At 41.8% G+C, this 13430-nt stretch overlaps 1 pseudogene; it reads left to right on the plus strand.

The window, feature by feature from the left end:
- On the plus strand, positions 1 to 1768 carry LOC123741674 (interferon a3-like; annotated as a pseudogene).
- The last annotated feature ends 11662 nt before the right edge of the window (positions 1769 to 13430 follow it).

Raw genomic sequence — 13430 nt, forward strand, 5'->3', positions numbered from 1 at the left:
ATGGCTGTATTGAAATGGTTGAGCATTTGCCTGACTCTGTTCTGCCAAGGCACAGCAGCATCAAAACCTTGCAGGTGGACGCAGTTTAGGTTGGGGAAGCTGAACGATGTGAGCATAGCTGCTCTCAGCTATGGTGAGGAATTTAAACTGCACCAGTCCGCTATTTGGTGTGCACAAATTGATGCGCAAAATTCGCAATGATATTAAAATTAATATTTTGCATTGTAGCACAATATATTTTTAAGCAATGCTTTCACTTTCTGTACCACAATGTTTCATTTAAGGTTACTATCACAAAATAGTTTACTTCTTGATATTGATATGAATTCTATTTCAGGGTGGACTCTTTCCACTTATGTGTGCAGAAGAAAACGTCGAACAAATGTTTCCAGAGGATCTTTACAAGAACACAGAGGTAGGATACACTTCAGCATTTTGATTGCCTAAAGTACAGTATAACTTAAGTACAGTGTGGGTAATTGGGAGTTTAAAACCACTTATTTAGACACCCAATGCCTTAAACCCTGTTTTATTTTATCCAGGGTGAGGACGTCTATGTGGTGGCATTGGAGGCTATGCGATATGTGGAACAATTATACAACAACAGTCTGACGTCTGCCACGTGGAACAAAACAGAACTTAACATGTTCCAAAACGTCATATATCGTCAAGTTCAAAACTTAGAGTTATGTGTAAGTATGATCCCTCTTGTGTAGTCTATAGGTTATACGCTGGGTGTACAAAACATTAGCAAGACCTGCTCTTTCCATGACATAGACTGGCCAGCTGAATCCAGGTGAAAGCAATGATCCCTCACTTGTTAGACCCACTTCTATTGGTGTGGAGGAAGGGGCGGAGACAGGTTAAACATGGGTTTTAAGCCTTGAGACAATTGAGACTTGGATTGTGTATGTGTGCCATTCAGAGGGTGGATGGGCAAGACAAAATATGTATTTCACCGGAGTATGGTAGTAGGTGCCAGGCGCACCAGTTTGAATGTGTCAAGAACTGCAACGCCGCTGGATTTCTCATGCTCAACAGTTTCCCTTCTGTATGAAGAATGGTCCACCACCCAAAGGACATCCAGCCAACATGACACATCTGTGGGAAGTATTGGAGTCAACATGGGCCAGTATCGCTGTGGAACACATGCCCTGACGAATTTAGGCTGTTCTGAGGGTAAAACGGTGTGCTCAACTCAATGTTAGGAAGGTGTTCCTAATGTGGTGTACACTCAGTGTATTTTGGGGGCAGACAATCGTGGGCATTGGTATTTAAATAATTTAAACACTTCAAACACACCAAATATGTTTCTAATATTTTCATAACCGTCTCATAGGTCGTAGGTGGTGTTTGGGAATCCTCTGGAGATGGATGGTCGGTTACTCTGAAAACATACTTCAACAAGCTGAACACCGTCTTGAAAGAGAAGGTGGGTCCAATTTCAAGTGTCCTCAAATAGAGGCTAAATTAATCTGAGCAAAAGTTCTAGATCACCAGAAATGAGACTCATTTCAATGCCACAACTCACATATGAAACTTGGAATTGCCAAGTGCCGTTTTTATGTCGATGGATGCGTTGGAGCAACAACACCTGCAGTGGTTGAGTTGACTGAAATAAAATGTATATCTTGTCCGCTCTCCAGGAACACAGCGCATGCGCATGGGAGATTGTGCGAAAGGAGATTCGCGAAAACTTGGTGCAGTTCAAGAAATTCATTGACAGCAGAGTCAAGCTGTGAGGAGAACCACAGAATCATCATTGGAGACGTGACATATTCCTCAGGCTGGCTAAAAGATTGATGGCTCTTATATATACTGACTGGCCGGCTGCTAGATTGACTGAATGACTGATTTATTTATTTATTTATTTATTTATTTACATTGGTAGACTGATTTGTGTACACTATGCATTTATTTATTCGTGTTTTATTTATAATACAATTAAATAAAAAATACATACAACTACTCTCATATTGTTTTCATTCACTTATATCATTAATTCATGCATTCATTTTTTTATAGACCGACTTTCTAAAGGGGAACTCTGACATTGAAACAAAACCAAAGCACACTCAACCACTATTTTGTAAATAGCTGAGAGATGGTGTTGAAACAAATAACCACTGTCACAGAACTATAGATGCAAGGAAGGATGATCCATGAAAACACAATTCTAGTTTTATCTACATTTTGAAGATATACAGTGCTTGTTAATATTTGCATTGTTTCAACCAATGGTGTAAAACACGTTGGCACATTGGTTTGTTGTGTTGCAACACAATCTCACACTCAATTCGTGCAAATATGTACAAAAAGTATTCTGTATATTTCAAGCATTTTTGTGCGTTTTTGTGTGGCTTAATTTGTGTGAAAAGATACACATTTTGTGCTACTTAATACGTAGGAAAATACACACATTTTTGTACGACTTCATTCATTAGGAACAAACTTTTTCGGGGTCAAACTTTGGAACAATCTATTGAAAGTTATTTGAGCAATGCTTGATGAGCAACTGCCTTTTATATGTCCCATATATATTTATATAATTAAAAAAACGTGATAACCAAACATTGTTAATCAACCAGGTTATCACCAAAATAATTATATTATAATAGAAACCTTAGATTGATTTTTATTTGTATTAATGCCAATACTGTTTTCTATGCTTGTTTTCTCTTAATTCTTTAGAGTACTGGTGTATTTGGAGTCAGAAAGACCCCTTTTTTTTCGTGTAGGCAACCGTAGGACTATACAATTTTCTTCATAACGCATTTCATAGTTCGTGGAGACTACATTACACAATTTTCTTTATATATTTATTCTAACTTCTTAGGGCTATAATTTTCTTTATTTATTCTTTAATAAGGGTTTTTCTTTATTTTAACTACACTGCTCAAAAAAATAAAGGGAACACTTAAACAACACATCCTAGATCTGAATGAAAGAAATAATCTTATTAAATACTTTTTTCTTTACATAGTTGAATGTGCTGACAACAATATCACACAAAAATAATCTATGGAAATCCAATTTATCAACCCATGGAGGTCTGGATTTGGAGTCACACTCAAAATTAAAGTGGAAAACCACACTACAGGCTGATCCAACTTTGATGTAATGTCCTTAAAACAAATCAAAATGAGGCTCAGTAGTGTGTGTGGCCTCCACGTGCCTGTATGACTACTATCCCTACAACGCCTGGGCATGCTCCTGATGAGGTGGCGGATGGTCTCCTGAGGGATCTCCTCCCAGACCTGGACTAAAGCATCCGCCAACTCCTGGACAGTCTGTGGTGCAACGTGGCGTTGGTGGATGGAGCGAGACATGATGTCCCAGATGTGCTCAATTGGATTCAGGTCTGGGGAACGGGCGGGCCTGTCCATAGCATCAATGCCTTCCTCTTGCAGGAACTGCTGACACACTCCAGCCACATGAGGTCTAGCATTGTCTTGCATTAGGAGGAACCCAGGGCCAACCGCACCAGCATATGGTCTCACAAGGGGTCTGAGGATCTCATCTCGGTACCCAATGGCAGTCAGGCTACCTCTGGCGAGCACATGGAGGGCTGTGCGGCCCCCCAAAGAAATGCCACCCCACACCATGACTGACCCACCGCCAAACCGGTCATGCTGGAGGATGTTGCAGGCAGCAGAATGTTCTCCACGGCGTCTCCAGACTCTGTCACGTGCTCAGTGTGAACCTGCTTTCATCTGTGAAGAGCACAGGGCGCCAGTGGCGAATTTGCCAATCTTGGTGTTCTCTGGCAAATGCCAAACGTCCTGCACGGTGTTGGGCTGTAAGCACAACCCCCACCTGTGGACGTCGGGCCCTCATACCACCCTCATGGAGTCTGTTTCTGACCGTTTGAGCAGACACCTGCACATTTGTGGCCTGCTGGAGGTCATTTTGCAGGGCTCTGGCAGTGCTCCTCCTGCTCATCCTTGCACAAAGGCGGAGGTAGCGGTCCTGCTGCTGGGTTGTTGCCCTCCTACGGCCTCCTCCACGTCTCCTGATGTACTGGCCTGTCTCCTGGTAGCGCCTCCATGCTCTGGACACTACGCTGACAGACACAGCAAACCTTCTTGCCACAGCTCACATTGATGTGCCATCCTGGATGAGCTGCACTACCTGAGCCACTTATGTGGGTTGTAGACTGTCTCATGCTACCACTAGAGTGAAAGCACCGCCAGCATTCAAAAGTGACCAAAACATCAGCCAGGAAGCATAGGAACTGACAAGTGGTCTGTAGTCTCCAGCTGCAGAACCACTCCTTTATTGGGGGTGTCTTGCTTATTGCCTATAATTTCCACCTGTTGTCTATTCCATTTGCACAACAGCATGTGAAATTTATTGTCAATCAGTGTTGCTTCTTAAGTGGACAGTTTGATTTCACAGAAGTGTGATTCACTTGGAGTTACATTGTGTTGTTTAAGTGTTCCCTTTATTTTTTTGAGCAGTATATTTTCTACATTGTAGAATAATAGTGAAGACATCAAAACATTGAAATAACACATATAGAATCATGTAGTAAACAAAAAAGTCTTAAACAAATCAAAATATATTTTAGTCAAAAATATTCCTAGTCAAAGCTTATCCAGCTGGGAAAAGAGAGAAAGTTGTCAAAATGTATGTAGTGCTTGATGAACAGAGCAACAAATCTCTGGCCAAGACAGAGTTTTTGAATCTCTTCAAAATCAATGACAGCTCTGTTCCGTACACCATGAAGACCTGTTCTGGGGTAACAGAGACTTCAGACAGGAGAACTTCATGGTGGAGTCTATAGACGGACACATGCAGCTCACTCTCCCTACTCTGATAGACTGTGACATGATGCCAGACAATAGGCCATGCAGGCCATGAACCGTCTCAAATCACTTCGCAGGACTTTAGACCAAAAGCCTGACATGAAACGTCATTTTATTCCTCATGCAAAAGATGATGGATAACGACCAAATCAAATATTCTCCGCCACTAGAGGGAGACAAAGAACGCTGGTATCTGCCCATACTTGGAGTTTACCATCTACAATAACCTGAACATGTAAGAGTGGTGTTTGACTCCAGTGCTAAGTGTCAAGGAGTGTCACTTAACAACGTTCTGCTCAGTGATCCAAACTTAAAAAACACACTCTTGGGCGTCCTAATGCGCTTCCGCAAGCATTGCATTGCGCTAACGGCAGATATGCAACAACTGTTTTACTGTTTTGGAGTACGTGAGGATCACAGAGGTTACTTAAGGTTTCTCTGGTAGACAACAACCCAGATAGGAACATAACTGAGTACAGGATGAAAGTGCATGTATTTGGGAACAGCCCCTCACCAGCCGTAGCCATCTACTGCATGAGATGAGTAGCTCTACAGGGTGAGAAGGAACACGGGTCAAAACCCAAGCAATATGTAGTGAGGAACTTTTACATCGATGATGGGCTGACATCAGTAGCTACTATAGAAGAAGCTATCAACATTCTAAGAAAAACACAAGCAATGTTAGCGGAGTCCAACATGAAACTACACAAGAATGCATACAATAGCAAAATAGTTATGGAAGCCTTCCCCATGAAGGACCATATTAAAGACTTAAAAGACCTGGACCTCGGAGTGGATTCTCTCCCCTTTCAACGGAGCCTGGGACTTTCCTGGAACCTGGAAACAGACAGCTTCACATTCCAGGTGTCCTTTTACGCGGAGAGTCATCCTGTCCACAGTGAATAGTCTTTATGACCCTCTTGGGTTTATGGCTCCATTAACAATGCAAGGTAAAGCCTTAATCAGAGAACTCTCTTCTGACCAGAGTGAGTGTCATGGGGGAATCAAAATTGGCCCCTCGACAGGCCCACACTATCCCACGCCAAGAACTGTGTGTGGCTGTGCTAGCTGTTGAGATGTATGAAATGATCAGAGAATAAATGGACATTGCTGTAACACAGACAGTAAGGTAGTTCTCGGTTACATCTACAATGTCACCAAAAGATTCTATGTGTATGTTGCCAATAGGGTAACTCACATCAGGAAGTCTACCCATTCAGATCAGTGTTGTTATGTAAACACTGACAGCAATCCAGCAGACCATGCAACCAGGCCCATAATAGCAGCGCTCTTAAAGCACACCAGTTGGTTCTCAGTTCCACCTTTCCTGACCCAAGCAAACTCAATTGAGCCTGAGACCATCAGTTTTGACCTTGTAGAGCCTCCCGCAGATGCAGAGATTCGACCAGATGTCACAGCCTTCGCCACTAAGGTTACTGGAGCTCAACTTGGCTCTCATCGCTTTGAGAGGTTCTCAAGCTGGAAAGCTCTCAATCGAGCCACAGCACAACTCATTCATGTTGCCAGATCCTTCCATGAAGGCGCGGACAACACCAACAGCAGAGGCTGACATGACTGTAATCAACCATGCAGTACAAGTGAGTTGTCACAAGCCACAACAGCAATCTTTCACTATGTGCAACATGAAGCCTTCAAAGAGGAATTCAAATGCATTCAAAAAGGAAAAGATTTCCCAAAACAAAGTACACTCAAAAAGCTGAACCCAGTGATTGATGAGGATGGGTTGCTGAGGGTGGGAGGCCGCATGTCCTCTGCCGACATGTCACAAGACGAAAAACATCCTCTCATCATCCCACGGACACATCATGTCACCACTTTGCTGGTAAGACATTATCATGAGCAAGTGGCTCACCAGGGCCATCATTTTTCAGATGGAGCTATTCGAGCAGCAGGCTTCTGGATTATTGGGAGCAAACGTCTTGTCTTTGGTATCATCCACAAGTGTTTCACCTGCCGTAACGTTAGAAGGAGGTTCCTTGACCAAAAGATGGCTGACTTGCCAGCAGACAGACTCACATCTGAACCACCATTCACCAGCGTTGGACTTGATGTGTTTGGACCATGGAATGTCATAACTCGTTGCACTAGAGGTCAGGCCAGGTCGCAGTTGTAAATGAGAACTTGTTCTCAACTGGCCTACCTTGTTAAATAAAGGTGAAATTAAAAAAATATAAGAGGTGGTAGTGCAGACACCAAGAGCTGGGCGGTACTTTTTACATGTATGTCTACTAGAGCATGGACATATTGAGCTCATCGAATCCATGTCCACATCCAGCTTCATCAACGCGCTGAGGTGTTTTTTCTCTATCCGTGGTCCAGCAAAAGTGCTACGCTCCGATTGAGGTTCAAACTATAGGTTCCTGCGGGGAACTGGAAATCTAAACAAATGACTCAGAACTGACTAAATAACTCTCAGACAAGGGATGTACTTGGATATTTAATCCCCCACACTCGTCTCATATGGGTGGTTCTTGGGAGAGTATCATTGGCGTTGCCAGACGTATCCTAAATGCTATGCAGTTTCAGACAGGCAACACTCGTCTCACACATCAGGTCTTGAGCGCTATTATGTCTGAATTTAAGGCAATAATCAATGTGAGACCCCTAGTGTCAGTGTCAACCGACCCTGACATGCCTGCCATTCTCACACCCTCAATATTACTGACACAAAAGACCAGCACTTCCTCAGCCCCTTCTGGATACTTCAGCATGAACGACCTTCATGGAAAACAGTGGAAGCAAGTCCAGTGTCTCGCTGACACCTTTTGGAAAAGTTGGAGATAGGAGTACCTGACAACGCTGCAGAGACGCAGAAAAGCCAAATGTAAAAGTGGGAGATGTCTTATTGAAAGACAGTAAGGCGCTCAGAAATGACTGGCCAGTCAGCTTGTGGTCAAAACCTTTCCCAGTACTGACAAAAGGGTTAGGAAAGTAGAACTAAAAATTGTCACGCACGGGGCTGCTAAGGTGTTTCTGAGACCATATTTAAACGTTTTCAATATTTTCATTCAAGAAAAGTTAGCCTTAGGAGTTTTATTTTAGACTTAGTTGTTAGCTATCTGTCTAGTTTGCATGGGAACGCATTTCCAGGGCAGAATAGAGAGACTGAAATGAATGAAATACCCTAATCCTCAGCTATGTTCAGTGTCAAAAGCAATTTCCAGTGACAAATGCTCAGTCTGAAGACATTGAGCTCTGGGTTTCACAGCCCTATAATAATAATAATACAAGTTCTAACACCTTACAAATTGTGTTTTTACAACCTCTGGGGAATAACATGTTGGGCAAAGTGGTATAGGAGAGACTGACATGACCCCTAACTTTAGTTCAGTCTTCGCCAATGAGAACCAAGAGGGACCTAGCTTCGTATTTCATGACTGGGAAAGGCCTCCATTCTACCCATATCATGTGGATCATTGTCAGGTTATTTGATAGAGCGCATTCGGAAAGTATTCAGAGCCCTTGACTTTTTCCATATTTTGTTACATTAGTCCTTATTCTAAAATTGATATTTTTTTTATTGTCATTGATCTACAAAAACACCCCACAATGACAAAGTGAAAACAAGTTTAGGCATTTTTGCAAATAAAAAATAAAAAAAGAAATTCAAAGACTTTTCCGAGGGCTGGCCGCCCGGCCAAACTGAGCAATCTGGGGGAAAAGCCCTTGGTCATGAAGGTGACCGTTTCAGGTAGCCTTCCACAAGCTTCCCACAATAAGTTGGGTGAATTTTGGCCCATTTCTCTTGACAGAGCTGATGTAACTGAGTCAGGTTTGTAGGCCTCCTTGCTCACACACGCCTTTTCAGTTCTGCCCACAAATCTTCTACAGGATTGAGGTGAGGGCTTTGTGATGGCCATTCCAATACTTTGACTTTCTTGTCCTTAAGCCATTTTGCCACAACTTTGGAAGTATGCTTGGGGTCATTGTCCATTTGGAAGAGCCATTTGCGACCAAGCTTTAACTACCTGACTGATTTCTTGAGATGTTGCTTAAATATATCCACATCATTTTCCTACCTCATGATGCCATCTATTTTGTGAAGTGCACCAGTCCCACCTGCAGCAAAGCACCCCCACAATATAATGCTGCCACCCCTGTGTTTCACAGTTGGGATGGTGTTCTTCGGCTTGCAAGCCTCCCCCTTTTTCCTCCAAACATAACGATGGTCATTATGGCCAAAATAGTTCTATTGTTGTTTCATCAGACCAGAGGACATTTCTCCAAAAAGTACTATCTTTGTCCCCATGTGCAGTTGCAAACCGTAGTCTGGCTTTTTTATGGCAGTTTTGGAGCAGTGGCTTCTTCCTTGCTGAGCGGCCTTTCAGGTTTTGTCGATATAGGACTCGTTTTACTGTGGATATAGATACTTTTGTACCTGTTTCCTCTAGCATCTTCACAAGGTCCTTTGCTGTTGTTCTGGGATTGATTTGCACTTTTCGCACCAAAGTAGGTTCATCTCTAGGAGACAGAACGTGTCTCCTTCCTGAGAGGTATTACGGCTGCGTGGTCCCATGGTGTTTATACTTGCGTACTATTGTTTGTACAGATGAACGTGGTACCTTCAGGCGTTTGGAAATTGCTCCCAAGGATGAACCAGACTTGTGAAGGTCTACAGTTTTTTTTGAGGTCTTGGCTGATTTCTTTTGATTTTCCCATGACGTCAAGCAGTTTGAGTTTGAAGGTAGGCCTTGAAATCCATCCACAGGTACACCTCCAATTGACTCAAATGATGTCAATTAGTCTATCAGAAGCTTCTAAAGCCATGACATCATTTTCTGGTATTTTCCAATCTGTTTAAAGGCACAGTCAACTTAGTGTATGTAAACTTCTGACCCACTGGAATTGTGAAACAGTGAATTAGAAGTGAAATAATCAGTCCGTAAACAATTGTTGGAAAAATTACTTGTGTCATGCACAAAGTAGATGTCATCACCAACTTGCCAAAACTATAGTTTGTTAACAAGAAATTTGTGGAGTGTTTAAAAAACAATTTTTAATGACTCCAACCTAAGTGTATGTAAACTTCCGACTTCAACTGTAGCCTCGTTATTTTGTTGTGATTATTTTTAGTATTTTTTAATTAAGTTTATTTGGTCAATATTTTGTTAACTCTATCTTGAACTGCATTGTTGGTTAAAGTTTTGTAAGTAAGCATTTCGCGGTATGGTCAACACATGTTGTATTCGGCGCATATGCTAAATAAAGTTTGATTTGATTTAATATAACAAACCATTTGGACGCTACAGACTTTTTTGTGAGAAGGCCAATTTGTTTTGTGAGAAGACCAATTTGGTCTGACAAACAATGCTCTAGCTCTGCCACCGTTCACAGCAGATCGATTGGATGCCGTAGATATCTCTAGCTGAAACTGACGGGTTTTGATGGGGATATTTTCATTATGTTACTTAATAACTTCTTCACCACACACTGTATGGATGGACCATTTCAGATTGTAAGTAAGGTGTATGCCGAGGAACTTGAAGCTTTGACCTTCTCCACTGAGGTCCCGTCGATGTGGATGGGGGCGGCTCCCTCTGCTGCCACCTGAAGCCCACGATCAGCTCCTACGTTTTGTTGACCTTGAGGGAGAGGTTATTTTCCTGGAACCACTCAGCCAGGGCCCTCACCTTCTCCCTGTAGGCTGTCTTGTTGTTGTTGGTCATCAGACCTATCATTGTTGTGTCGTGTGCAAACTTGATGATTGAGTCAGACCCATGGCCCCGAGCTTAGTGATGTGATTGGAGAGCACTGTGTTGTTGAAGGCTGAGCTGTAGTCTATTAATAGCATTCTTACATAGGTATTCCTGTTGTCCAGATTGGATAGGGCAGTGTGCAGTGCGGTGTCGATTGGATCATCCGTGGACCTACTGGGGTGGAATGCAAATTGCAGTGGGTGTAGAGTGTCTGGTATGGTGGAGATGATCCTTAACCTCTCTTGGGCAGGTGGGATGATACCGTCCCACCCACGGTTCACACTATTCAACAGCCAGTGAAAAATCAGAGCGCCAAATTCAAAACCACAAAATGTCATAATTCAAAGCTCTCAAACATATGACTATTTGACACCATTTTAAAGATACACGTCTCCTTAATGTAACCACATTGTCTGATTTCAAAAAGGCTTTACGGCGAAAGCCTAAAGTTAGATTATGTTAGAACAGTTCCAACACAAGAAAAACCACACAGCCATTTTCCAAGCAAGGACAGGCGTCACAAAAACCAGAAAACCAGCTAAAATTATGCACTAACCTTTGACGATCTTCATCAGATGACAATCCTAGGACATCATGTTACACAATACATTTTTTGTTCGATCAAGTTCATATTTATATCCAAAAACCCCATTTAACATTGGCGCGTAATGTTCTGAAAATATTTTGCCTCCAATACTGACGGTGAATCAGCACAACAATTTACAAAAATACTCATCATAAACATTGATAAAATATTAAACTGTTATTCAAAGAATTATAGATGAACATCTCCTTTATGCAACCGCTGTGACAGATTTCAAAAAAGCTTCACGGGGAAAGCACACTTTGCAATAATCTGAGTACTGCGCTCAGAAAAAGACATCAAGCAATACAGATACCCGCCATTTTGGAGTAATCTAAAATCATAAATAGCATTAGAAATATTCACTTACCTTTGATGATCTTCATCAGAAGGCACTTCCAGGATTCCCAGGTCCACAATAAATATTGTTTTGTTCGATAAAGTCCATAAAATATGTCCAAATAGCTCTTTGTTGTTTGCGCATTCAGTAAGCTACTCCAAGTGTAGGAAGACGCGGCCAAAATGTCACGACGAAAAGTCAAAAAAAAGTTATATTTACGTTCGTTCAAACATGTCAAACGTTGAATAGCATAAATCTTTAGGGCCTTTTTAACTTAGAACTTCAATAATATTCCAACCAGACGATTCCAGTGTCTTGAAAAACGTTTTGGAACACAGCTACCTCATCACGTGAACGCACGCCAATGAACTCATGTGCTTTCCTGAGTCAACAACTTCCAACTTCCTATGTTCGCTCTCTGTTCACCATAGACACCTCAAACAACTTTCTAATGACTGTTGACATCTAGTGGAAGCCTTAGGAAGTGCAAAATGAACCCTAAGTCACTGTGTGTTCGATAGGCAATGACTTGAAAGGACTACAAGCGCCAGATTTCCCACTTCCTGGTTAGATTTTTTTCAGGTTTTTGCCTGCCATATGAGTTCTGTTATACTCAGACATCATTCAAACAGTTTTAGAAACTTCGGAGTGTTTTCTATCCAAATCTACTAATAATATGAATATTCTAGTTCCTGGGCCCGAGGAGTAGGCCGTTTAATTTGGGTATGTTTTTCGTCCAGCCGTGAAAATACTGCCCCCTACCCAAGAGAGTTTAACTAGCCTTTCAAAACACTTCATGATGACAGAAGAGAGTGCTCTGGGGCGATAGTCATTTAGATCAGTTACCTTTGCTTTCTTGGGAACAGGGAAAAATATCCCTGATATCGTATAACAAGGAAGTACACTGAGTGTACAAAACATTAGGACCCTTCCATTACATATTGTAGACTGACCAGCAGTAGCGGTGAATGGGTAAAATCACCGGGGAAGCCAGAAAAAAAACATATTACAACCTATGTGTTGTGATAATTGCTTTGTTTGCTCTATAAACAGTTCCTTAATTTGCCTCGCCACCGTGATATATAGGCCTAAAGACTGAGCCAATAAAAAGACAGTGTGCAAAGAAAATATTCAGAGATAACAGGAGCTGCCTCCACTATTCCAGCACCATTTCAACTTCAACATTTCAACATCATCAAATCACCTCTGCTTAGTTTAATACAGTGACAATTAAAAGATACCAAACACAATGTAGTCCATTCCACGTAAGCTAAATATGATGTTGCTGTCTAGGTTATGATTTCTGTGTGTGTGTGTGTGTGTGATTGTGCAAGTAGAAAGACATGTTGACTCACCCTACTTGTAGAGAAATGCCAATGCCATCCTCCTCTCTTTCATGTTGACGAAACGGTCTATAACTTTGTCTTACAATACAAGCTTTTATGTTTTTTTGTCCTAGGCTACCTGGATAAAATGCTTGCTCCCTAGCCTATCTTCCATTTATAGGCAATGTTAGCTAGTTAACATTAACCTTCTACTTCTAGCTACATATTGAACTTCCATCCTCTCAGGCCAGGGGCACAACAATGCATGAATTAATGTTTGGATCAGAATCACTTTTATAATCACTTGCCTGTACAGAGAATTAAGTAAAACCACAAGTCGAAATCCCTTTCTTCATCCATGGCTAATTTAGGAAAGGGCCAACTTTAGCTAGCTAGGTAGCCACAGGAGGACAACAACACAAGGAGATGCAACAATTCAAATTGTTTCTTTCAATGACCTATGCTTTTAATGTGATTTGATAGGAGTGACACCAAATTCCAAGATGGGTTCCCCCTTGACACTTTTTTTTGTTGAGCCATGACCATTCACAGTTTATCTCTACACGTTTTTATACTTTTGTTTATCAAGGGAGGCCAAATGCTTGCTGGCTTCCCTTGCATTCCTTTCAATGCAACAATGCCATACTAGTTTGGACC

Source organism: Salmo salar, chromosome 03 (genome assembly GCF_965601325.2).
Source record: "Salmo salar chromosome 03, fSalSal1, whole genome shotgun sequence".
In the NCBI taxonomy this organism is placed as follows: Eukaryota; Metazoa; Chordata; class Actinopteri; order Salmoniformes; family Salmonidae; genus Salmo; species Salmo salar.